Source organism: Stegodyphus dumicola, chromosome 10, assembly GCF_044657685.1.
Source record: "Stegodyphus dumicola isolate Sdum_Otavi_A_Nest chromosome 10, ASM4465768v1".
NCBI classification, from domain to species: domain Eukaryota; kingdom Metazoa; phylum Arthropoda; class Arachnida; order Araneae; family Eresidae; genus Stegodyphus; species Stegodyphus dumicola.
The window spans coordinates 105,980,870-106,007,474 of NC_140777.1; the positions used below are offsets into that span (position 1 = coordinate 105,980,870).

General features: G+C 32.6%; 1 long non-coding RNA gene across 1 annotated transcript in view; it reads right to left on the reverse strand.

Moving 5' to 3' along the window:
• The window catches only part of LOC118189778 (uncharacterized), a 675,101-nt gene that overhangs the window by 186,850 nt on the left and 461,646 nt on the right, over window positions 1–26,605 (reverse strand). The window contains exon 3 of the long non-coding RNA XR_015043496.1: window positions 2,536–2,595. This is a non-coding gene — a long non-coding RNA (uncharacterized LOC118189778). The remainder of the gene's footprint in view (window positions 1–2,535; window positions 2,596–26,605) is intronic.

Sequence of the window (26,605 nt, forward strand, 5' to 3'; positions counted from 1 at the left end):
TATACAGAGAATATACCTAAAATTAATAAATATAGTCTGACATTATAGTTGTGCGTTATACACCGGTGAGCGTTATACGCCGGAATATACGGTACATCAAGTAAAACTGTAACTTCTGTTTGCGATCGAATTATCTTAACTGGTTGACGAGTTATCATACTTAACGTTGTAGAGACATTAGGTATTTTTTTGGAAGCAGGAAAGATGAAAAATTAGCAACGCCCTCGCCGGGAATCGAATCACGGACCTCTGGAATATGCGCCCAACGTGCAGACCACCCCACCACGAAGTCATGCTAGGAAGAAATATGAGGCAAGAAGGGCTGAACAGAGTTTAACTTAAATTTAACACTTAGTAAAATTTTAGAATAATTGCCATCAGATCGCATCGGTTGAAGTTATGCGAAATTGTCTGCTAGCTTCAATAGTTCAGAAGTAGAGTAATTTGCGGATTTGGAAAGGAAATTACATGAAATAATTTTTATTCGCTGATAAAGCATTCATAAAAAAATCACTAATTTTGTTGGGAAATCTCGGTTTCATGTATTGAACGCCAGCTTTCATAACATATGCCGCGGGCGAGAACATTGCGAAGAAACCTCTACTCGAAGGGAAACAATATAATGCAGAGCATTGAGACAGAAAAGGGAAACAAGGCTTAAACACAGCAGTTTTAAAGCATTGGGTGTATAAAACCTTGTGATAATCAATAAAGAGTTATGAAACTTCCCAATTCTGAAGCATCGACTTCCATAACATCGAGGTGAAAAATAAAGCAGCTTCGAAAACATCAAAATTTTAAAATATTCAAATATGAGTTTCCTGGTGCGGTATACTTGTGATTTATTTTTATAAGCATTTGTGAGTGATGCATCTTATTACACGAGTGTGACCTCATACACAATTAACCTTTTTTTCCAATATTTCTTATACTATATTTTCTCAAGTAAAACGATTAATATGTTTTCACAAGAAGGGTAAATAAAATTACGACTTTTAATAACTAACTAATAGGGGGATCGGAAAGTAATGTCGCTTTCTTACATTAAATTCAAACGAATAAATTTGTAACAAGTTTTTATTTTTAATTAATAATATAATCACCCTCGTTATCAGCAACTTTTGCCATCTAGTATGCCGATTTCAATCCCAGACCGATAAAAATCAATTGGTTTTTGAGTAAAATGTCTCGATATAGTGTGATAGAATGTCTCGATATAGAGTGGTAGAAACTTACATACAAAAGAGAGGAATATCCAAAATTTAGAAAACTTATTACGAGGATATTTTGAAATGGAAAACATTTATATTAAGCCTAAGAAAAATTTAAAAGTTGATTACTGAATTTAAGTTGAAGCTTTTAATCAGTACAGAAATTTTTATATTGCCTCTTAAGCAGTTAAATTTAACTCTTCTTTACAAAAATATTATTCAAATAGCTAATAGTACTTAAAGTGCAGCGCTGGAAAGAATCCACATTTTTTGGACAAATGTTAAGTAATTTAAAATTTAATTTAATAAAACTTGTATGTTTGTTTCGAATTTTTCTAAAAATAATAATTAAAGGAACGAACGATAACGATTTGTTTAAGATAAGTTAAACATGGAGGAAAACAGAAGGAAATGAAAGACTTCTGAATCTTTTGTAAAGAAATATACAAATTCCTCTAACATGAGCATATATAACAATTCTCATTTTATTTGCAATAGCTTTCTTCTTTACTTTCCTATCGAAGAGATAAATCTTACAGAATTCGGAATTAATACTTAAATACTGCGCCCAACAATGGATATGTCTTGGTTTAAAATAATATATTAAGTAAAGTGATCAGCTCATATTCTTACACATTGCATATTTATTATGAATAGTTATAGATTAATAAAAGTTTACATTTATAAGTATCCAACTTTTGTTTTCTGTTAGCATATTAATAGTTTATTTATAACATCTCGAAAACTATTTAGACATTTTATTGCTAACTGTTCTCATTTTTCTGCTTAACCTTTTAAGTACTGAAGTCACTATCTTTCAGCCGCGAATTTGAAATTCAAATTTTAAGAATAATAGACTGATATTTGATAAGTTATGGTGAACGTCAAACGACGCATTAAATGTAATAGTATATTAAAGAATGAAGGTTGCGTGATTCAAACTAATATCTATGAAATCGTATTAAGAAAAAAAAAAAAAAAAAGAGAGAAATTATACTCTGCAATCAATGGCCCCCATTAAAAGGACGTTTGGAGTTTTAAATAGCAGAAGTACAAAGATTTAAAAAGATGACTTAGCCTGTGCTAAACTTCTTGTTTTATATGGGTAAAATAGAAATATGAGCTATTACAATCTGTTAAAAGAACGAAAGATTACAATGAGATTTTCCAGCTATACTAAAAATCAGAAAGCGTACAGCAGAGACACTTTAAAAAAACAGAGGAGCTCTATGAACATAATTAGAAATGTATTCATACACAACCACGACGCCATATATAACCATACTAACCACGACGGGTCAATATGAATAAAAGAGAAACTTACCAGCATGCATCCACTTATAGCGAGAAGATAATCTTTGGGTAGACCTTCAGCATAGAAATACTGAAAAAAAGAATCAGTATTTTAGAATAATAGAAATAATATACACAAGTAGAAGCAGAATTCGTATTTAGTATTTGAGATTATGAAAAGAAGATAACAATTTTAATGAATTTTATACCTTTCTGATAAAAAATATTTCACTCTTTATCCTTCGTAGAACACTTTAGATAAATAAAATTTTGATTCCATGCGCTACATAAATTTTCCTTCCTAATAAAGAAATGGATTACTATTTATTTCTTCTTAAAATATTTCAACAAAGGTGTGTCATTTATTACCAAGATTGCTTAAGAAATACTTTTGAGATAAAGAATCTAGAAAGAAGTGGATATAATTCTATTTTGAAAGCACAGTGCCTTCCCTAAGTACGTGCGCATCGTCTTTAAAATAACTAATCAGATTCATTCCTTTATAGAAGGCAAGGTGAGAAAGCGAAAAGAAACTTTTATAGAAGCCGTTTAATCACCCCATTCTGAAGCATTCTGGAAAGTGCCTCCTTTAAATTTATTAAAGAATGTTTACTTTTCTGCAGGTTGAGAATTAAAAACAGACGAAGAAGATTGTTCACTTTATCTTTTCAGAAAGAAGTACAACGTTTTCAGTTCCAGATTTTTAAGTACTCGTGGATATAAAAACCTTCTTCAAAAATAAAAGTAAAAATGAATTAGGTTTTTAGCATCAACTAAGATTTTCTTTTCTTCTTTGAATCGATCTTTCTTATTAAGATACCTTTAAAACTTCGAAAGAATAATTTTTTTTTGCGTTGTTCGGTGGCTCATCTTTGCTATAGACAGACTTGCACGAATTTACCTCATTTAGGGCTTACAACATTTTATGTGTATTGTTAAATATGCTTTACAGCGGAAACTTGATAATCTACTGTTTTTCAAGGGGGGAAAGCAAAAATGTTGAATGCGAGAAAACAGTTATTCGAAGAAACTATTATACATAAAAATACCACACTGCAAATAAATAACATTTATTAGTTTTGGCATGAACACACAGTGTTAAAAAATTAATTTTTAAACGAAAATCTATAATAATAAAAGCAAGTGTAATGTGTCTGTCTGTCTGTCTGACCGAGCTCTCCAGCCAAATCTATCGCACGCAGGGACCTGGAATTTTTTATACGGAAGCACAAAGGGGCTGGCCACCAGACCTCGAAGCCCGATTTTCGATTTTTGAATTAGAAAAATTTAAAAAAAATTATTTATAATTAATTAATCACGGTTTTTTTGACTCACTGATATTATTATTTGTTTTCAAATAACGTTCGATTGTAACAATTGATTTCTTTATTCTAGCGTTAGTTTGCTGTTTTGACGATACATTAAATCGATTAATTACAATTCATTTCTTTTTTGTAGCTTGTGGGGGGGGAAGAGAGAGAGACAGTCTACATGTCCTACACTACTATTCCTGCGCTATTCACTTATCTGCATTTTCTAAATGCACGGGCAACGCCGGGCGGGTACACCTAGTGATTAATAAAATTACCCTATAATTGTTAGTGTTTTGAGACTTAAAATGGTTTCACCATTCGTTTATACCATTTTATACCCATAAAACCCTCTTATCATTCCTGAAGCTTCGCAAATCTCTGTGAATATTGATACAATCGCATTTTTGCTTTCCTCTTACATTCTCCCATACGCTTTCTAGATACAAACTGAAAACTAACCCTGAAATCTTTAAAAACTAACTGGAACAAGATGAAGAAAGTAACAGAAATAACTTTATCAAAGCTTTATTCCCGATAAAAAAAAAAGTAGCGGAAGATTCATACAGGAAAGAACACTTCAAGACTCTACTGTTCTTTAAAAACTTCTTTGTATTGCTTCGTTAAATCTATTTATGAACATATCTATGTAGAATCTTGGGTGTTTAAGTGTAATTTAACAAAAGTTCTTGATAATTCAGATTTTCAAGTAAAATAATTTTTCACTCTGTTCAATTTCATTTAATAATTTCATTTTGTATATTTGATAACACAGGAGTAAACTATCTTTTAGTTTTCTTATAATTTTATAAGTGTTTAGTTTTGAGGTTGCAATTATTTTAAACATAATTTAGAAATTAATTTCCTTAAACAACTTAACATTATTGTATTGCCTTTTTATTTGGTAGTAAGAAAATAAATAAAAATTATAACAAAGAAGCTATAAAAGAAGAGAGAAGTTCATTAGTATTATCATTATAAGTTCATTTTTGAACCTCAAGATGATTTATATTTTGAGCGATTAGTTGTAATTATTTTTGGGCTTTTTTGTAGATTCTAGACATTATTAGCATGAGTACATATTTTTAATTTCGAAAATATGTGATTTGAATACTATTTAGCATATAATTTTAAGTTCCGAGAAAATGAGACATTTTTATTTAAAAAGTTACTACTGCTCAAATTTTTGAATTTTTCGGTCGTTGCTTTAAAGGTAACTCATGTAACCAAAAACATAAATATATTTCTGATCAAATTCACAACTAATGGCTTCTTGAAAGTGACTTCTTCTTGAATGCTTGAAACCATAGAGACATTAAGTATTTTTTTTGGGAGCAGGCAAGATGAAAAATTAGCAAAGCTTTCGCCGAGAATCGAAACACGGACCTCTCAATTACGCGCTGAGCGTGCAGACAACTACACCACGAAGGCTCGCTAAGAAGGTAGGAGAAATATCTTCGAAAATATGTGAAATATAAAAATAAAATGTATTGTTATTTTTATTATTACATTTTAAATTTATGTAAAATCCTTACATAAATTTAAAATGTAATAATAAAAATAACATCAAATCCCAAATAAAGAAAATGTTCCTGAAACAACTTATTAACATAGAATAATGTATAATGTAATAATAAAAATAACATCAAATCCCAAATAAAGAAAATGTTCCTGAAACAACTTATTAACATAGAACAGATTAAAAGTAGCATTCTTATGTACGTATACTTTAGAATAAAAAAAATTACTTTTTATTTAAATGTTTAATTACGGATATACACTCATCCTGTTTTTATGTTGTTCATGAAGTCTTTTAAACTGTCCCCTTTTGTATTGCTACTGAATAAAAAATTAAAAATGCTCTTTAGTATGTTAAATTTCAATACATATGAGATTTCATGGCATACTTTAGAATAAAAAAAAATTACTTTTTATTTAAATGTTTAATTACGGATATACACTCATCCTGTTTTTATGTTGTTCATGAAGTCTTTTAAACCGTCCCCTTTTGTATTGCTACTGAATGAAAAATTAAAAATGCTCTTTAGTATGTTAAATTTCAATACATATGAGATTTCATGGCATACTTTAGAATAAAAAAAAATTACTTTTTATTTAAATGTTTAATTACGGATATACACTCATCCTGTTTTTATGTTGTTCATGAAGTCTTTTAAACTGTCCCCTTTTGTATTGCTACTGAATAAAAAATTAAAAATGCTCTTTAGTATGTTAAATTTCAATACATATGAGATTTCATGGCATACTTTAGAATAAAAAAAAATTACTTTTTATTTAAATGTTTAATTACGGATATACACTCATCCTGTTTTTATGTTGTTCATGAAGTCTTTTAAACCGTCCCCTTTTGTATTGCTACTGAATAAAAAATTAAAAATGCTCTTTAGTATGTTAAATTTCAATACATATGAGATTTCATGGCAACAATTGCAAATTGTAGATAATGATTTCAAGTAGAATGGCTCAGTTTATTTGATGAGGCAATATAAACCTGATTTTTTTAAATAAAGGGAGCTTTTTTGGTCTGCAATCGAGCTGATATAAGCTTCAATTTTGTCAGTGTTTTAGAGTACACATATTCGCTTTTGTTCTACATAAACTAACGAACCTAAAAATTTGAAAACTCATTCTTAGGACAAATATAGAGACTGCTATTATAGTATTAAGGAAAAATATTTTACTTTATATGCATTTTAATATTTCCATTTGAGAACCATGCTTTGTTAATAGAATTACTTCATTTTACAATTTTTTCAAACAAAGAGACTTTTGTGTTTTTGCATTCGGACGCTTTTGATGCACTAGAGCGTTATATGTTTTGTTTTTATTCATTTATGAAAAATTATTGTTTTTATTACTTTTTCAGTTGTAGAGCTTCCAGAGTTATTGATTTTCGAAGAAAGTATTTAAAATTTCCATCATATGTTTTTCAAATTTTTTCATGTTCCTTTATTTGAAAAATGTTTGAATCCAGAAAGATGTACAGTATAAACATTCTAATCAAATTAGCACCACATTTCTTAAATGCATATTCTTATAGTACACTAAACCTTTAGTTCTTAGAACTCTCAGGGCCGCATATCTCGCGAATAGGGATTGTCTGCCTTCTTAGCAAATATTTCAGAAATTACAAGTATTAAAAGTATCACTAATGCACGTTATAAACATAAGATATGTAGTAAATGGAATTTTGTTTGATACTTATTTGAAATAAGCCCTCGATTTTCGCTTATTGGGAATTGTAATTGGTTTGAAAGAATTGTAACTGGTTTTGAGTTTCACTATTGAGAAGTAGTTAAGACGTAAACGCAAGTAAAGCAAACACTGAATTTAGGTTATCGAAAATAAATGCTATTATAATCAATTATAACTTGAGCACAGTGCAACGGAAAGTTTTTCGATTTTTACTTGAAAGTCGCCTTCAACATTTTATTATAAGGCAAAAGAATTATGACTAGCGTTTAATATATAGTCTTTAGAAAAACAGGTAAATTTGAAGCAACTAAAAGAAAGATCACTGTTAGAATACTGAATACAAATGCCCTTATATTCCTCATTACCTGAAAACTAAAGTATTTCTAAAACAAGTCAATGAAGAAGACTGTTTGCGTTGTAAAATTACCTTGCTTTTAGTGCTGTATTAACGCAATGTTTGTTACATTAATTCCGAGTGCAGGTCTTAAGTAGTCTGTCGCTATTTTGCTACCTATAGATCACATAAGAGCTTCCAAAATTATGTTAGCAAGTTATCATTTTCACTGGAAAATATGATTTTAAGAATACAATGCCGAAATATTTGAAAAAAAAACAAAGCTATGCGACTTGCGAAACTAAATTTAATAACAGGCTATGTCTTTGCAATTTACGAAGTCAATGTTCGATCGACAAGAAAAGGCAGCTAGACCATGGTTTGCAGTAGACTAGAATTTTTAGTACAAAATCAACCATCATATAATTGACTCTTTAAGTTCATTGGCTCAAATAGCTCCCAAGAAACTTTACTCACACGCTAGTCTCTTCTGTCAGTAGTAAAAAAAATATTCTGCTATTTCTATAGTAGCATGGGTTCATATAGAGAATCTCCGTATTTCGGTTAGACGTAACTTAAGTCTTAATAAATGCTAGTGAGCTACTAAGATGGTAGGCGTGCATAGCAAAGTTTGCAGACTAAAACGTAACTGTTTAAATAACTAATAACAGAGAGTAAAATAATTTTTGCTCAAATTTATTATTTGTTCTCAGATTTAAATGTGAAAAAAGAAGTATGAACACAGGCGTCAGACCGAGTATAAAGGAATTTTAAATGAAATAGGGTGACTGCTCAGTTTATCAAAAGTCCACTAATAACGTCATAAAGGTAGGATAGTTTTCTATTCTATTACTTAACACGTTTCCTGGCAGGTATGGAGTTTAATATTTGGTGCAGAGTACCTTAGACTCAATGATAAGTTGTGAGATGCATGTTATTAAGTAGTAAGTTTCACGATCCTATTAAATACAAGTTGATTTGAAGGGTGTAATTACTTCAAAGGAATCGCTGATTGAAAAAATATCTTTCCGTGCATTTACAGCATCATTACGGTGTTCATATTCAATCTAAAATTTTGAAGTTTATACTATGTTATAAGAAATACGATTTTAAGCAAATATGAAAATTCATTGAGGAAAAGAAGACTTAACGCATAATTTCTGTGAGCTGCAGACTAGTTTTATAACACAACATGAATATTATTTTATACCGAATTGGTAATAATTACATTTTAGGAAGTATACAATAGATTTATAGGGCGTGGAGTATCTAACAAAATTCTACAGTGACTCTAAATGTCACGTCTAAATTATTTAGACATGTGGTTCAGTGATATTTCTAGCTAAATCATTGTTTAATATGGGTTAAAATGAACTTATTAGAATACCAAATTAATTAATCTAATCTAGAATCTATTTAAAATCTCATCTGCAGCAATCAAGCTGAATCAAACAAATCAAGAGCAAGTTCCAAGTTCACACTGCTGCCACTTATCGCTCGGTAAAGCATTGCGCTTCTACTGATTTTCGAGTTGCTAATCAAAGACAGAGATAAGTGTCTATTCAGATTGGTACGGAAAGCAAACACTAATGCGTAACCTGAACTTTTATAAGAACCATAAATAGTGCCACTCTAGGCATTTATTGGAGAAGTTCTATTGATGCCAGTTACGAAACTGATGAGGTATACGAAAAATTCTCTGTATAGGTTGTAACACATATCTATCTTATTCACATTCTAGCTAGCTCTAATACAAAGTACTTAAGCGTTAAGTGATACTATTGCTTAAATTCTTCGATGATATTTTACCACTAATATAATTACTTTATAGTAAGTGAAATATATAATCACTTCTAATAGAGGCTACAAAAATCTGAACTTAACCAAATCTACCGTAGGATTTTAATCTTACTCTAAGCAGCGGCTATTTCCAAGTAGCACGGCAACGTTGTAACGACGTTGCGCTAACTGTTCGCGAGTGCGTTGCAAAAAAGTTGCAATATGTCGTCTTTAAGACGCCCTGTTCGCGAAACTCCACTGTTTTGCAACCGTTGCAAAGACATCGTCTTTATTACGTCTTTGCAGATGAGGTTTTTGTCGCATAGTCGTCGTTATTGCGCCTTTCGCAGGTGATATTTTGGTTGTGAAAGCATCATATCACGACGTCTTAACGACGCCTAAATGTTCGCAAAATTCCACCTTTTTGCAACAGTTGTGAAAATGTCGTTATTATGTAGTTTTGTAACATATTGATTTGTGCAGAAAAATAAGCTTAATAATTAATATACTTTTCTTCTTTTTTAAAATTTTGTATTTTTTGTATTTTTCTAAAGTTTGAATATTTTATCATTTCCTGAAAACCAGAAGATAATACAATTTTTTCTCTTTACACTAAATATGCATAATTAATAATAGCTTTAATTATTTTCAGTACTTTAAACTATATTTTTTAAATAACTTAAATTCTAAGATACGATTGTTTAACATTTCATCATTTTTTCCTTAAGTGAGAGTAATTATGAAAGTGTTTATTATAACTATATAACATTAATAGTACGGTTTAAGTAAATAAAACTCAATTAGACATAAATAAAAGTAAAGATATATATGTGGGCAAAAAAAGAGCATTTCTGATAATAGCATATCACATTCATTTCCGGTAAATCTTAGAGACATTGAAAATTGTCTCTGTCATGATAAATTAGGAAGCGGTGCTTAAGGTAACATAATCAGTAATTTACCTGAACTCAAATTTATTCACGTTTTACAGTAGAAAGTTTAACCATTAACTTCTATATTTCCAAGAAATGCAAATTAAAGACTGTATAAAGTAGTTAATAAATATGATCAAAAATACTTCATACAAAAATATTTCACATATTCATATCTAAAATGAAATAATAACCTAACAAACAACATATATGACAGCACTATTTAAGAAGAAACATGAACTAGTAGTGTTTGAAAGTATAAATAGCAGAAGGAAGGTAACAGAACTAAAATTTCCAATTAATAAAAAAATATTTGTGTTTTTTAAATAGTAAGCAATTTAAAGTGCAATAATTATGGATTGCAGTATTTACTAGTAATTCTGATGTTTCTTAGCCCCCTTTATTTCGATTATATGTTAATGTATTTATTTTTTGTTTCTATATCTTTGAATAGTGGTAAATTACAATGATTATTTCATGCACTTTTTCAATACCTTCCTTTTGTTAATGTACAGAAATAATTTAAATAATATAGTATACGATAATAAGCTAAGTACGCTTAAGTAAGCTTTTCGTTAAATAGCATACGATGAAACTTTTTGTTCCTATTTATTATGAATTTCTTAATTATCACAAGCACATAAATAGTAAGCGAAGAAAATACATATACAAAAATTTAATAAAAAATAAAACCTAATTTCCAACATTCATTTATTGAGGTAATCTAATAAACATAGTAATAAACAATAACATACTAATAAACATCTAATAAACATTATTGAGGTAATCTAATAAGAATCAAGAGTATTTAATTGATTTTAAGCTTACTCTTCTTTTAAAATTTCGACCAAAATTACAAATTCTAATACAATGAAATGTTTGTTAAATTAAAAACGCAATATATATATATATATGTCCTGTTTTAATGCGTAGACGAAGGAATCCGGTACTTTAATTTCTGGCCTTCGAAGACACTTTATTGCGTAGTTGGAAGGCTGAATGCATAAACCAAAAACTTTCAGCTATGGCCGTTTCGAAACGTAATTTCAATTGCAGGATAATTCACATCAGATCATCATTCTGTAGATAAGACATTTTTCAATCACAGTTGAGCCATATACACGCGTTTTAAAGTACTATTTTATCTTAAGAAAGTAAGTAGTAGCGGGGATGAGGAACGTCTTGACAGGAGGAAAGCGTAAGCGAAAAAAGGATGTAGTAATTCAGAGACGTAGTTTAGACTTATAGCGCTATTTCTAAGACAGAGAGAGAGGAAGTCCCCAAAGTAAATAAAAGAGGTTATAGCCAATTAAATTTAGAAGTTTGATTTCATATTTTTTATCTTACACACACACACATATATATGTATATGATAAAATTTCAGATTGTGCAGAAAGATGATAATGCTGAAGCTGGCTAATTTTAGTTCAGAAACAGACGGTCATGAACTCCGAAATCACCTTTTATTTAAGTATATATAAAAGAATTATAAAAATACTGAAGCAATGCAAATGCCAAGATAGGATAACAGCTTGAATTTATTAATAATGATGTTTTACAGAAATAGCAAAATGTGGCAATTATTAATGACGTTTTAAGACAGTGGTAAAATCTGTCATCTATGGCATTTTGCAGAAACTTCTGTGTAATCCAAAGCAAAACGTTTGAGGCATTACCTGAAAGACAAACTAAACAATTTTATCTTGCGGGAAATGGCAATAGATCTCAGATTTCGCTGTACACGAGTAAAACGGCTCAATATTGTAATAACAGCGTAAAGGTACTAAAATTGACAATATTTGGCTGTACGAAATTGAAGCGTCAAAGAGTTCATTGTTCGATGACTACTGTTAATCTATGTAAACACACTGTTACGTGCGTACGGGTTCATAATGTAAACCAAAACTAACGTTAGCTTGATGAAATTTGTTCTTCTAAAAACGCTTTAGAGTTATTGGACTTTTCACGCAAAAGTACTGGCTAAATTAATCTGGAAACTCGTAGTTTTTTCGATCTGATACAGTTTTCTCCCTTTCGCCGAAAACTTTCCAGTACCTTCAGTTTCTCGAAATTGCTGGGAAGCATACAGAATAACAGTTAAATACGGATCAGACAAAATGCTCCTAAATGGGCGCTAAGTGTGGTAACAAAACATTAGTTACCAAAACGATCGCTAGCATCGCTCTATCTACTGGCGAGATAACCCTTTACCATTATGTTAGATGAACTTACCCCTTTAACCCTGTTTTTCCGAAATATAATTCCAGTATTTCCGGTTTCCTCCTGAGGCTTTTCAAATAACACTGTACATACAAGAGATATTATAATTTATGTATAATTTCACTAAATTATTTAACAGAAGTACAAAATTCGTAACTATATATATTTAACAACCAAATTTTTCCGTTTATTTAATAATTCGCTTTTATAATAAATTAACACTTCGAAATTTCTTTTTTATGTTTCTTTGAAAAACAACGTTAATATATATATTTTTTTTAAATTTTGGTTTTCATACTTTACGTGCTCGCTACAAATTTGCAGACATCAGAAAAATCTAAAAAATATTACTCCTTTTAGGACTCTTTTTAAATGTTAGAGCTTCCCTTGAACAAAAACAATACTTATTATTTCCTACTTTAAAGTTGTTAAAATTATCATACTGAAATAAAATATGGAATCGTTTACCACTTCTTATTAGCGACGTTTTTGGCATATCATGCATCTCTTTCAATTTAAATTCTTTAATGCCAATAATTCAATGAAAAATTTAGCAACTTAATTAAAAGTATATATCTTTCTATGCTTCTAATGAAATTTTGTTATAGCAACATATTGCAAAGAAATAAATTGCGCATTTGTTCATCCTTATTAATAAATATCTGAAAAATCAAGTTCAACATGGAGTAAAAAGTAAAAGTTTAATTCTATTGGTATTACCGCCACTTTAGACTTCAGTTTTCGATTTTTTGTAAACCTTCCTTCTCGTTAGATGAATAGAACGTACAAAGCTTCTCTACATTTAATTAGTCCAGTCAATAAATCCGTATGTTTCGACTTCAGCCTGGATAGCCCCAGGGAAATGATCAGATAATATCTAGAGGACAGCTTATTTCGTTTTCTTTTTTTTTTTTAAGATAATAATCCTTTAAAGAAAAGAATGCTTTTGGTTTCTGTAAGGTTTGGCAGCGAAAAATGTTTAACTCTTTTTTATGTGGCTAGTTAACATTTTATTAGTCTTACGATCTTTCTTAAAATGTATTGTTTAATTATTTGGCATATTTGGCTGCAAATTCTTAAGCTAGTGCCTCTTAGAGTTTAAGATAAAATTCAGCAAATAATTTTCTTAATTTACCAGCTATCGATATATTTATAAATTAGTACGAAGAAAGTACGAAGAAACGAAGAAGTACGAAGAAAGGAAAAATATTGTTATTTTTATATTCAAAAACACTACTCTTATGTATATTATTTGCAATTTATTTATGGCAAACAAATATTAGGCTAAAAGACTTAGAGTTTATTAGTTTAGAAAATTCCACGAAAGAATAAAATTAACGAATTTTATTGGCTAAAGCAATTAGAGATAAATTATTAGAATATATAGTCTCAAAAAACATTCAAAACTCGAAATCTCGAGCGAATTTCATGAAAACCGCTCGAGAGATTGAAATTTTAAAGTCTCAACTTTTAAAGTATCTTTTATAAATTACCTTATTTACCAATAATTGCTACGATATAATGAAATGAGGAAACATATTTATGAACACAAACTATTATGAGAATCTTAAAAACGATATTAACAAGTATACATAAATTTCTCTTTAAGCCTTAAATTTAATATATCGATTACAAATTGCAGTGTTGTCAAGTAAACGTCTGAACTACAACTGTGAGCTGAGAGCAAAAATTCCGTGTATATTCGGGGGCTGGGGAGAGAAATACAGAAATTAAGAAATAGAACTTTCCCAATTACAATTTATTGGTAAACGGCAGATGAGGAATCCCCTGTTTATACGGTCTGTACGGCGCGCGTCTCTTTATTTACGCCTGTACTCTCAGTTTGCAATCTACACCACTTAAATAAATATGCTCATTTAAAATTTATGTTCAATCAATCTCTCTGGTGTAATATGTACCATGCAAGTCTGTAAATAATAATGAATGCATAGAATTAACCTAAGTATCTAATCATGTATAATTAACGTAAATATTGAAACTCACGGATGCAAAGAACCTTAAACATAAGTCATATTCAATTTCCCAGTAAATGTAATGTGTAATATGTAATGTGTGAAATATGTACCATGCAATATGAATGTCAATGCACCATGCAAGTATGAATAAGCAAGTCCGAATATGGTACGGCATGTATAATAGTCATGCAAGTCAGAGTATGGCAATATGTATCATGCAAGTCTGAATGGGTAGCAATAACGTAAGTACCTAATTATGTCATTCTAGATAAGGGCAGACGTGGGGCTCATACCAATTAACCGTAACGGTAGAGGGATGGTGCCCACGTCCTCCGTCACTCATTCACTCACTGTTTTCAGGGACATTACTGTTCCTTTCTTTAGGAAACGCTTTCGAATTTGTTTCAAATAGTTCTTGACACTCTGTCAGGGTATGCAGTGCATCTGCTGTTTTTAACACTTTACCAATCGATCGCCTATTAAATTGGCTTTTTATCGCCAACGCCTACCGACCGATAGTCTATTAATTGCTTTTTTCTCAAGGCTGCCTAAAATAGCCTATGAGCTGGTAGCCATGGCGATAAACAATTGCCATATGCTACATCATCTGCCTTTTATAATTAGTATTGAGGTACATTGCTCACTTGCGTGAAGTGCGTTGCTTCGTAAAGTCCCACATTTTCACACCGTTTTGAAAAAAAATTACCGTTCGAGGAATGGTACTGGAGAATTTTATTTAGACGATTTATCAGATCGTCTTGACTTTTATTCAGAACAGGGAGAATCTACAGCTGAGCGGCCGGTCGGACGTGCGTATGCTGTTGAACCGCTAGAGGTCGGTAAAGTGTTAATCCACATAAGCATTTAGCGCACATCAAAGTAAAGCTCCGTGTCCTGTTAAAACTTGAGTCAAGTGGAAATCTGAATATAATCTTGTTTTTGTTTTGACATAATCTGTGTATGGAAGTCACAGAGTTTCGTCTAAAATTAGCCCAAGATATTTCATTTCTTTAATTTGTTGAATATTGCACCATCCTACTGTTATTGTGGAAGTATGAAGCCTTTTGGTTCTTTGCATGGTAGAGATAGTAATGTGGACTTTTCTGTCGAGAAACCCATTTTGTATTCGCTTATCCATTCTAACAAACAAGAAATCGCCCATCTTCCTTTTTATTCAATAAAAGTAGGTAATGAGCCCAAAATCACCAGTAATGAGTCATTAGCTTAAGATTTAAAATCTTCTCCAAGATTCAACTAAAATGCAGTATTCATGATTAAGTTCCAATAAAGAGGGTCTGAATTTGAGTCCTAAACGCATGCTTTTTTTAGGCTGAATCATGTTGCAATATTTTAACATGCCCTTTATCACATTTTATAGATTTTGTGGGCATTTCAATCTTTTGAATTGGGTCAAGACAACAGACCATCAAATATACTTTTGATACTTGAAATAGACTTTTGATATCAAACGGTATCAGATATGAATGTAATTTACGTTGTTTATTATATTCCACAAAATTAAAAATTGATTTGTTGCATTTGTAGTACTCTGAAAGTTTTAGTATTCGCATCGGCTATAATCCATATTGGGTAGAGCCTAGTTTGTCATTTGAGAATAGGAAATACGTAATCCTGACATTATTAATATGTCACAAATCTTCAAGCTATTAATAGTCAGACTAGGTCTATATGAATCTGTCTTTCTTCGATCCTTGCTGTGTTTACCGAAAAGCACTTATATTTCAGCTAGAAAAGCTCTAGTACATTAAAAAAGCACTGAAATGCCGTTGTCCAATAATATGTTGAAATGTACGGTCATCACTGTTGTCTTAAAAATATTTGGTACATTCTTTGTTTAGGAAAATCATCAGTTTATCATTAGCATTCTCATTCATTTCTCATGCAGGATTGCCTTGAGGCAATCCTGCATGAGACACTCCTGGGTTTTCATTAGATATGATTTGTACTCGCTCTGTTCATTCCACGATCACTAAGTTCAGATTCGCGTCCCCTTGAATATTCTAGATCGTTATATTTCTAAAACACTCCGAGAGTCTCGTTTTTAATTTTAACCAGTATATTTTTAAGATGTTATACTTGCACCTATTTGAAGTGACTCTTAAATTGACTAGAATTTCAAAGGTTATATAATTATCATCACTTCTAGAGATTTCCTCCAAAACCATCCAGTTAACAATAAAAGGATTGGATTGGATTATTCAATTTTGGCAAAGCACACGAGGGCTATCTGCCTAAAGGGAGGGATGCCTTTCGTGGAGGACTTTCCAAGGGAAACTGGCTCGTATACACATTACACATGGGGAAAACCACGAAAACGCCCATGCAGCCAGCCCGTTCGCGGGATTCGAACCTCGGACCGAACTACCAGTGTTCAGCGTCTTTACCGCTCGGCCGCTGGTGGGCTCAACAATAAAAGGAATATCGTCTCCATGTTATTGACTTTTTTATGTCTATCCAACTCCTCGCTTTGCTACTTGAGTAGATTGGAAGACTGTTTGGATCAATTTCATCATAGAAATTAAGAGTATTCTAGAATTCTCTAAATTGTACTTCTCTTTTTGGGTCTTCAAATGGGAGTCTCATATTGTACTCTCTGCATTGAGGTCTCTCGTTGAGAACTCATCTTTACAAGGTGTGACGGAAAAAAAAAAAAAAAAAAAAAAAAAAAAAAAAAAAAAAAAAAAAAAAACCGAGATTGGTCCGATAAATCACTTTACTTACAGAATCAGCTCTTCGTGACATTATCACCTTCAGCATTCACACACTTCTGTTTCGGTGCTGCCATTGCTAATAGCAGCTCTGGAACGAGGTTTTTGGAAAGCCCTTCAGGAGATCTCAGTTTTTACCTGAACCTCTTCCGCTGAGGTAAAATGGGTTAATTTTAATAAAGATTTAACTTTAGGAAATAAAAAAAAAAAAAAAAAAAACGCTGTATGGAGCCAAATCAGGTGAATAAGGAAGATACTCTGTACAGACATTAGGTATTTTTGAAGCAGGAGTTGAGAAAAATGAGCAACTCCTTCGCCGAGAATCGAACTACGGACCTCTGGAATACGATCCCAGCGTGCTGACCACTACACTACGAAGGCATGCTAAGAAAGCGGGGGAAATACCTTATAGCCCCATCACAGTAATGTTTTTACTGGTTAAAAACTGCTTGACTGATAGGGCCATATGAGCAGGTGCATTGTCCTGGTGCAACAGCCATCCATCATTCCACAACTGTGGGCTTTTATTTCCTAATTTTTTCAAGTCCTTTTGGTACTTCAATGCAGTAGTATTGATTAACAGTCTGACTACTATGAACCCGTTCAATCATGATGAATGACCAAGGGGACGCCCAGCACGTTCATCATCCTCCTTACTGTCCCATCCCCCTGAAAACCGCTTATGCCATTCAGACACATGTGCATGAGACAAAGTTTCATCTCCATAAACCTTGGTTAACGTTTGAAATGTTTCCTTCGTGGCTGATTTCTTAAGAAACTTGATGTTGAATAGCTGTTCGGTTTTTACATTAAATTTTTTTTCCGGCAGGATGCAGTTGCACGTGTTCACTCAATGACGCGGTACTCTACACTGGAGTGATCGATTAAGCAGAAACTGTCCGCATGGATAGATGACATGTGTGACATGACGTCACCAAAACAGTTGTTGCCAACTCCACTCTGCTTTCAAGTAACACACTTAATCTCGTTCTTTTGTGTCACATCTCTTATTTTCTTTTCTGTAAGTTCCACCATTATAGATACTACATCACTTGAGACGAAATACTCTTGTTTTGCACTATGACTAGCTTGCGAGACTGCTCAAAATTTTCATAAATCAGTTTGTAGTTTATTTAGAAACCAACAGGTTTCGAATTTATGCAATAGGATTCTTGAATTAATGCTAGGAATTCACTTTTTGTTTTAAATGAGTTGCTGCAGCTTGGTAGTGTGCCAAGTTTATTTGTACGGCTTTTATTGACTTTATATTTAAGTTCGTAGCCGCCATACTTAAGCCATACATACGTTTTAAAGTTTTCAGTTTCAGTTGTTCTTGTAGGGCAATTTTGACCATAACTAGTATAATCTTTTTCAAAGTTTGAACCACTATTTCCCTTTCTGTCATTGCAGTTAATACATTTATTGGTTAGTTTTCTGTAATTTCATTCTCTAAGATTACGAACAACTTCTGCGTACAACCTTCAGGCTTCTTCTGTGGCACAATTTGCGCTAATATGGCCATATTGACGATATTTTTATCACAGTATTGTCGTGAGATATTCTTTTATGTTCAATCGCTCCCAATTGAAACACACCTTCTTGACGTTAATTTAAGTTTCGTTAGGTCAGACACTACTTCTAACACGCAGTGGTGCTTATCTTAATTCTGACGGGAAACTTGACCGTAATTTGGTCAGTCTTAATCTCATCATTTTGAGTGATAAGACTTTGTAGTAGGTTTTCCTTTGAGACATTTGTAATATATCGTAATCAATAATGTCACACACCAAAACCTCATTTCATTAATCGCTTTTCCCCGGGGGGGGTAATATCTAATTACAAGAAGACAGTGAATGCTTCATTTCTCATCACAATCTCAACAATTTAATGAGGCGTTTAACTCAATGCTGAAATTTCTGATCGTTGGACAAGAAGTATTTATCGAGAGGATTCTCCTTTTCCTCCGGGCCCCACCAGCGGCCGAGTGGTAAAGTCGCTGAACATTGGTAGTTCGATCCGAGGTTCGAATCCCTAGAATGGGCTGGCTGCATGCGCGTTTTCATGGTTTTTCCCATAAGTAATATGCATACGAGCCGACCAACCGGTATAGTGGTGAGTCGCTGAGTGCCGTATCGAAGTTTCCAAACATGAATGTTTATAAATGTATAGTGTCCATGCGGCATGGGGGCGCTCTAAATATGCGTCCAGTCGAAAATCCTCTCGAGAGGTTGGTGTTAGGGGAAGAGGGGTGGGGGACCCTTGGACCCGTCCCCCCGGGGTGCTCTCCATCGAAATTGGTGACGGAGCACAGTCACCTGTAAGGTGCTCAAGGCTGTTGCTAACGATAGGCGTATCTTCCGTTCCTTGTCACGAGAAATTTCATGGAATGGGCTGACTATAGGTCAGACAAGTGAGCATTAGTCAACAACAACATATATAAGAGCCAGTTTCCCTTAGAAGAGTCCTCCACGAAGTCATCCCTTTCCCTAAACAGATAGACCTCGACTGCTTTGCCATAATCAAATAAACCAAACCAAACCATTTCTTTCATTTATTTTACACTCACTTGAACACAAATCCATATTATGAAGTTGCAACAAAAGATAGTGTGTTCGTGTCCCCTTTTCCACGTGATTTAACGCAACTTCAAATAAAAAAATGCTATATTTTCAAGAAACAATCCCGGATGCAATCTCTAGTAGTGATGTGGTATATATGTGACAGGAAAGGTGTTTAGAATTTCACCAAGGACGTATGTATTACACACTTCTAAGGGGGCGTACAAATGTTGAAGAGAGCCGTTTTGTACTCATACGGGGCGTTTTGGAATATTTGTTATAGTTAATGCACTGCTATCGTTGCATTTGATTAATGACCAATAAGAACAGAAAACTGTAACGAATATGTGACGTATCTAGCACAAATAAAAAGGTTTGCCTTTTGGAAGATTTTCATATACGAGTATATATTGAAATTTTCTTGATACTGATAGAAAGTACTGAAAACTATCTAAGAATTAAAAAATCTGAAATTTAATTATATATTTCACCAATGAAGAAATGTTTGTGGAAAAGACAGAATTTACAGAGAGCAGATAAAGTGAATTGCGCAGAATAAATTGTTGCGATTATTCTTACATGCGAAAAACACTGGTTGAATAAATGAAGCGTTGTAATATTTTGATTAAAATGTGAATGTGTTGAGATTTAAAATGAGGGAAAAAATACAGTAAACATAAATTATAGAGTAACCAATAACATCAAAATTAGATTTACCAGATTTTATTAGCTGCTAAATTACAGAGGGAAGGAAAGTCATTAGAAAATGGCTTAGTTTTGACATAATTAAATTTATCAACAGAATGCTCAGTTGAAAACGTATAGTTTTTTGAATTTTAAAAATTAACAAGCAGTTAAGACATTTAAAATGCATCCACAGATATGAGAAAGGACTCTTTTTTGATTTAAATGTTTCATGAAAATGAAATTGATCTTAATACGCTAGAGAATATTTGATTAATCACATATATCTCAATTTTTAAAAAGTGCGAAGACTTATTTAGAAGTGCTAAAGAAGTTGTTTGTTTGATGAACTGGTATTCAAGCTTTGTTCGAAAGGAGGTATAGGCGGTGATAGATTCGCAATGCAGTTCAAAATAAGGTTTGAATTAGGGGTTTACTTTGCTCCTTGTCAATTAAGATAAATTGCTCATTATTGAAATGCGGATAATTTTAATCAGTGGATATGATTAAATTTCCAATAAAAAATATATAAATTAATTAGTTTTATCTTGCCACAGGTTTTTTGCGTAACACCAAAACGAACCAAAGATTTGAATAAAGTCCAAAAATTATTTACGTTTTATAATTTTATAATTTTATAATTATTTAGTCAATTTGTCAAGTTTATATTCTAGAAAGAACATTGAAGAAGAGGATGAACTTAAGTGGGATTACGTTATTTGTATTGAAAGCTAAAAACGAATAATTGTTTATAATCTGATATAAGATCATTACTAGATTATTTTAATGAACACACGTTATATGCGAGCATGAAAATTCGGACGCAGCTCTTAATTATTATAAAAATTAATTAAGTAAACTGTTGAGTTCAAGAAATTCATAGTTTCGCAGTGTAAGTCAATGGCTATGTCTTGCTAAGAGAGATCTGAATAAAGTAATTTTATAATTGCTGAGGTTCTATCCGCCGCAACAAATGAAAAAAATATTTTATATTTTAATAATATGTTTACGATGTTACTGTACTACATATAATATTCTATATTAAGTATTATGTATTCAATATCATATATTGAATATTATTAAAAACTATACAAGATATGATATACTATATTGCATAGAGCTCGTGCCAAACGAGAAAACAATGTTACGATTGGCGTGGAACACATGATCACGTAGAAGAAAATCTTATTATTTCATTTTATTGATATTTACTATATGCATTTTAAGCTCCAACTAGTGTCTTTCTGTTGTGGCACGAAGACGTATATCTTCCTTTGAAAGTTTCCTAGAAAACGATATTTATTGATAATTTTATGAATAAAAGTACTCTTTTTCTTTTTTCTATTTTTTCTTTTTTTTTTTTTTAATGAACGTGGAAATTTTAGTTTCACAATTACCTTTACTAGTTCAAATATCAAATACTGATGAAGAAGAATACAGATGGCGCCATATAGTGAATGGATGAATGTATTGCTATATTTGTCTGTGGGTACGAGGTCTAATATTAATCATTGCATCTATCGTTGAATGGCAAAATGGCGGACATACAACTTCATTGCGAACAGTGGTTAAATTCTTAAAATGTATGCTGTTACCGATGTTTGTTTGGGTTATTGTGAATATTCGTAAACTATTTCAATCCCAAATTGGGTACTAAAAAACTTAAAAGTTGATTCAGAGTGTAGTAAGCATTTAAAGCTGAATGGATCTGGAAACTTTTTTTACAGTTGTAATGAATAAAACAGTGTTTCTCCTCTGCAGTAAAACTGTAGCAATCGTCCATGAATATAATATTTCCTACCAATTGACATCAAAGCATAAGAATTGCCGTTACGATGCAATGTCCAAATACAAAAGAAAATAAAAAGTAGAAAATTTATGTAAAAAAATTATTAGATTTACAAATTTGTTTTAAAACAGTAAAGAATATCCAGAACGCAGCTATATATGTAAGCTACACTGTAGCATGCAAGTAATAAAGTTCTCAGTGATGGGTGTCCGTCGAGAAATGCATGCTCCATGTTCGTGATGCTTTATATACTAACAAAAAAAAAGAATTTTGAGAGCTTACTAGGAAAAAATGTGATTTCTAGAGTCGAAGCCATCAATAAAAATATGACAGTTAGGGTCAATGAATGGCTAGTTTAAATTCTGCTCCATAACTACAGATGAAAGCACTGATACAAATGATACTGCTCAACCAGAATTATTTATAAGAGATGTTAATTAGAACTATGAAATTATCGAGGAACTAGCATGCATGTGGTCTTTAAAGGCATCTACAACGAGATATGATATTTTTCGTGAATTTTTGGGATGGCTTTCAACTTAGAAATTTCCTATAGCAAACATAATGTAATATTACGGCAGATGGAGAAAACAGTATGAGAGGAAAAAAAGTCTGAGGTTCTTGGAAAGTCTGAGGTTCTTGGTTCAAAACTATTCCGGGAACAGTGTTGTCTTTTTATACTACGTTATACATTAAGATGCCCTGCACTGAATATAATGCCCGTGCTTGACGTAATTGTGAGGCTTTTAAATACTGTTCGATCCCGTGGACTTACTCAGAAGAAATTTCGATATTTTGTAAAATAAATGCAATCTGAATAGTCTGATGTGCTGAATTGCATGAAAGTAAGATGGCTTAGTGCAGGATGTATTTTCGACCGACATTGTGTCATTCTTCCACGAGACAGAGCTTTCTGCGGAATGTGAAATGTTGGTAGACACAGCATGGTTTTGGACTACAGAACTTCTTTATCATATGAACAACTTTTATGTTAAGATGCAAGGGAAAACTTATTTATCGACAATACCTGGGCACATCTCAAAGGTTTTTAATTAAAGCTGGGCAACTAGCTAAGAACTAGGTTAAATTCAATACACTTTGTAAATGAAGACAAGCTGAAGAGTCACGATGATTGCTGAACCGCATTTTGAGTCTGAATGCAGATTTGAAGATTGCATTGTCATTCAAATAGAATTTGTTAGTTTCACCATGCCTGACAACGCAAAATGTACAGCAGGGAAGCCAGATATGCAGCTTGAATTAGTTGAGTTACAATATAGCAATCATCTAAAGCAGTTGTTTCTCAGTGTTCCAAATTAGAATTTTACAAATCTTCCACGAATCAAAAGCAAATTTCCTAAATTTAATACACTGGTGTGCAAAAATTAAGGACGAGACGGATTTTTCAATATAACTTTGTACAAAAGCTTTCCAAATCAACACATTTAATACCGTAAGATCCCCAATACGTAAGGACATGAGTAATCTAAGCAACACTTACTAAAAGAGAAATCAGAGGGATAAAAAGAAGCTTTATTGAAAAAGTAGCATGGAGCGCAATGCGACTGAATGACAAACATCCCTGTGATGGGTGTCCAGCAAGAAACATCCGGTCTTTAATAGGGGATATGATCTTCCCTGACTGCTAGGCAGGTTTCACAGCGTCTGCCCATGCTGAGAATGACGGTGTCAATGAGTTGTTGAGGCATTGCTGCCCATTCGTCTTGCAGCGCCAATCGAAGCTCCGGAATCGTTACTGGTGGTAAGATACGAGCTGCCAAGCGTCTGCCTAGAAAATCCCATACGTGCTCGATGGAATTGAGATCCAGAGATCGTGCCGGCCAATCCATACGTTCAATATCCTCACTCTCTAAGAGCTGTTCGGCAGCTACTGTGCGATGACATGGTGCATTGCCGTCCATGAAAAGGAACTGCGGACCCATAGCGCCTCTAAAAAGACGCACATATGGGAGAAGAATTTCGTTACAATAACGGATCCCGTTGACTGAACTGCGTCGAAGATGATGCCGAGCATGATGCCTCCCCAAACGAGAACACCGCCACCTCCATACCTGTCCCTTTCAATGATGTTCGAGGGATGATTGCGGCTTCCCCGCTCTCTCCAGATGAGTATGCGATGAGAATCGCTACTCAGACTGAATCTGCTCTCATCTGTAAAGAGTACTCGTCCCCATTCATTGTCTCTCCAATTCCGGTTTTCCCGGCACCACAGAGAACGCTTTCTTCGATGGGCAGGCGTTAGAGGTACACACCGTACAGGGCGCCGTGCAAACAGACCACCACCGTGCAGTCTTCTGGCCACGGTAAAACGCGATATCGGTCATCCAGTCACCTGTGTCGTGTGTCTAGCGATTTCTCCCGCTGTCTTCCGCCTGTTTCTTCTGGCCTGTAAGGCAATATACCGGTCATCTGCGGGTGTGGTTCCTCGTGGACGACCACTACTAAACCCCCGGATAGCTGTTCAGGTAGTTTGAAATTGTCTCCAAAGTCGTGAAACGATGCTGTGAGCAATTCCGAACTCTGAAGCCACACTTGTCACACTGCGGCCTTCCTCCAACTTCCCAATGATTCGACCTCGGGTAAAAGCATCCAGATGTCGTCTAACAGATTGATTATTCGCCATTTCTCGCTGAGGCAGCAACTCGGTGTGATTTTAACTGCTATATGGCGTGCAATCTCTTTGCCAGAAATACTGATCTTACACCGACAATATGCTTTATACTACTCAGACACTCCCCCATTACGTCTACCTGCATATCTGCGTATGTGCTACCTTACATCACCTTACTTAATCTCCTGATTGGTCTTTCTGTCCGCTCTGCCTCTTCGTTCAGCTGATATGCAAATTTTTCGACTTCATCCTTAATTTTTTGCACACCAGTGTACTTCACACCCAGAAAATTGCTGTTATATTTGCTTCATCTTACATCTGCAAACAAGAGTTTTTTACCATGAACCTTAAGAAGAATTCTAATGGAAATAAATTGACAGATGAGAACTTTGCATCACTTCTAAGAATTAGCACATCGCAGCTCGAATCTGAATTTAAGGAAGTTTTAAAAATGCAGTCGCAGTTTCATTCATAACATTAATATTTGCATTTTAATATATATATATATATATATATGTATGTATATTAGTTTTAAAGTTTTAACATAAATTATATCAGCTTGTTAATTTTTTTCCTTATCTTTTTGGACCGCTGCCAAATATGTTTGCTCATCTCTATCTTAGAGGAATAAGGATATGACCGTTTAAAGAAAATAAATTTAATTCGCTGATTTATTAAAACGATTGAAATAAAAGGTGTTATTTAAAATTCACGAAAATCGTTTTTTCTGCTTAAGAACTAATGGCTCCTATTCTGAATGGACAGCTTATGATTTCTCGAGGTAGCTTTTGCTTCACCTAAAACAATGATTCTATGAAAATACCTATGCACCAGTTTTAAATGAAATAGAAGCTATTAAACAAATAAAGTATGATTTTTAACTTGATTTGAGCGTTTCAATCCTTAATTTTCTATTTATTGATCAAAATTAACCATATATACACATGCAAGTAAGGCGAAAGGCATATAAAATAAAATTCTTCCCATAAGTTGCAATAACCACTTATAAAATTCCACCTTTAATTTGTAATAGCTCTTTAGGTCTTCTTTTTTTAATATGGTTATTTTCCCATTATAATAAATCTTTCTGAAATCGTTCTTTTCAAAATTGATCCCTGGCATAGTATTCGGATATATAACATTATTGACGCATGTAATTACGCTGCATAATGGGAACTGAAATTAAAGCCTTTTGTTTAACATTATTGAAAAGCAATAGTAAGGCAAATCCAATAGTAATACAAACCAGAACCTTTGAATAGCCAATAGAAATAACACGGAATTGTAACTTTGTTATTCTTAATCTAATGTCAATATCTTAACCTTCCCCGATCTTCTAAAAGTTGCCTTAGCCCTGAAGCACAAGTGATTAGCAACATCTCTTTTCTTTAGTTGTATTATTTATGTACATATACAAATTTTATGCTTCAATAACATTTCATCATGCACCAACTTTCATCATGCTACATTTACATAATGTTTCATCATGCTATTAAAATTTAGATGATGATGAAAAACAAGTGTATTTTTTCATAATGATCTAAATTTTGTTATTACGCATGAGTTACGGTATGAGTTTACTTAAGTAATTAGATTTGTATTTATGTATAAATATCTTATTTAATTTGGAATAGAAAATTTTACTTTCGTCATAGTTTCTAATTTATTTAATGGTGCTTTAAACCCCGGCAACAAAATCTGTTTTTATTCATGATTTAATTCAAGTCCCGCAAAAACATTTTTAACAATTTACATTCAAGTTACTTTAAAACACAATTTTCGAAATTAAATTTCCTACCTATGGGTTCACACTTTTTAGATACTTCTGCTAAATTTATATTAGGAGATAATATAATCAATATTTCTTCAGTAAACATATATACATATATATATAGATAGATAGATATAAGAAAAACTTTGCAAATGCACTGCCTTAAAACAA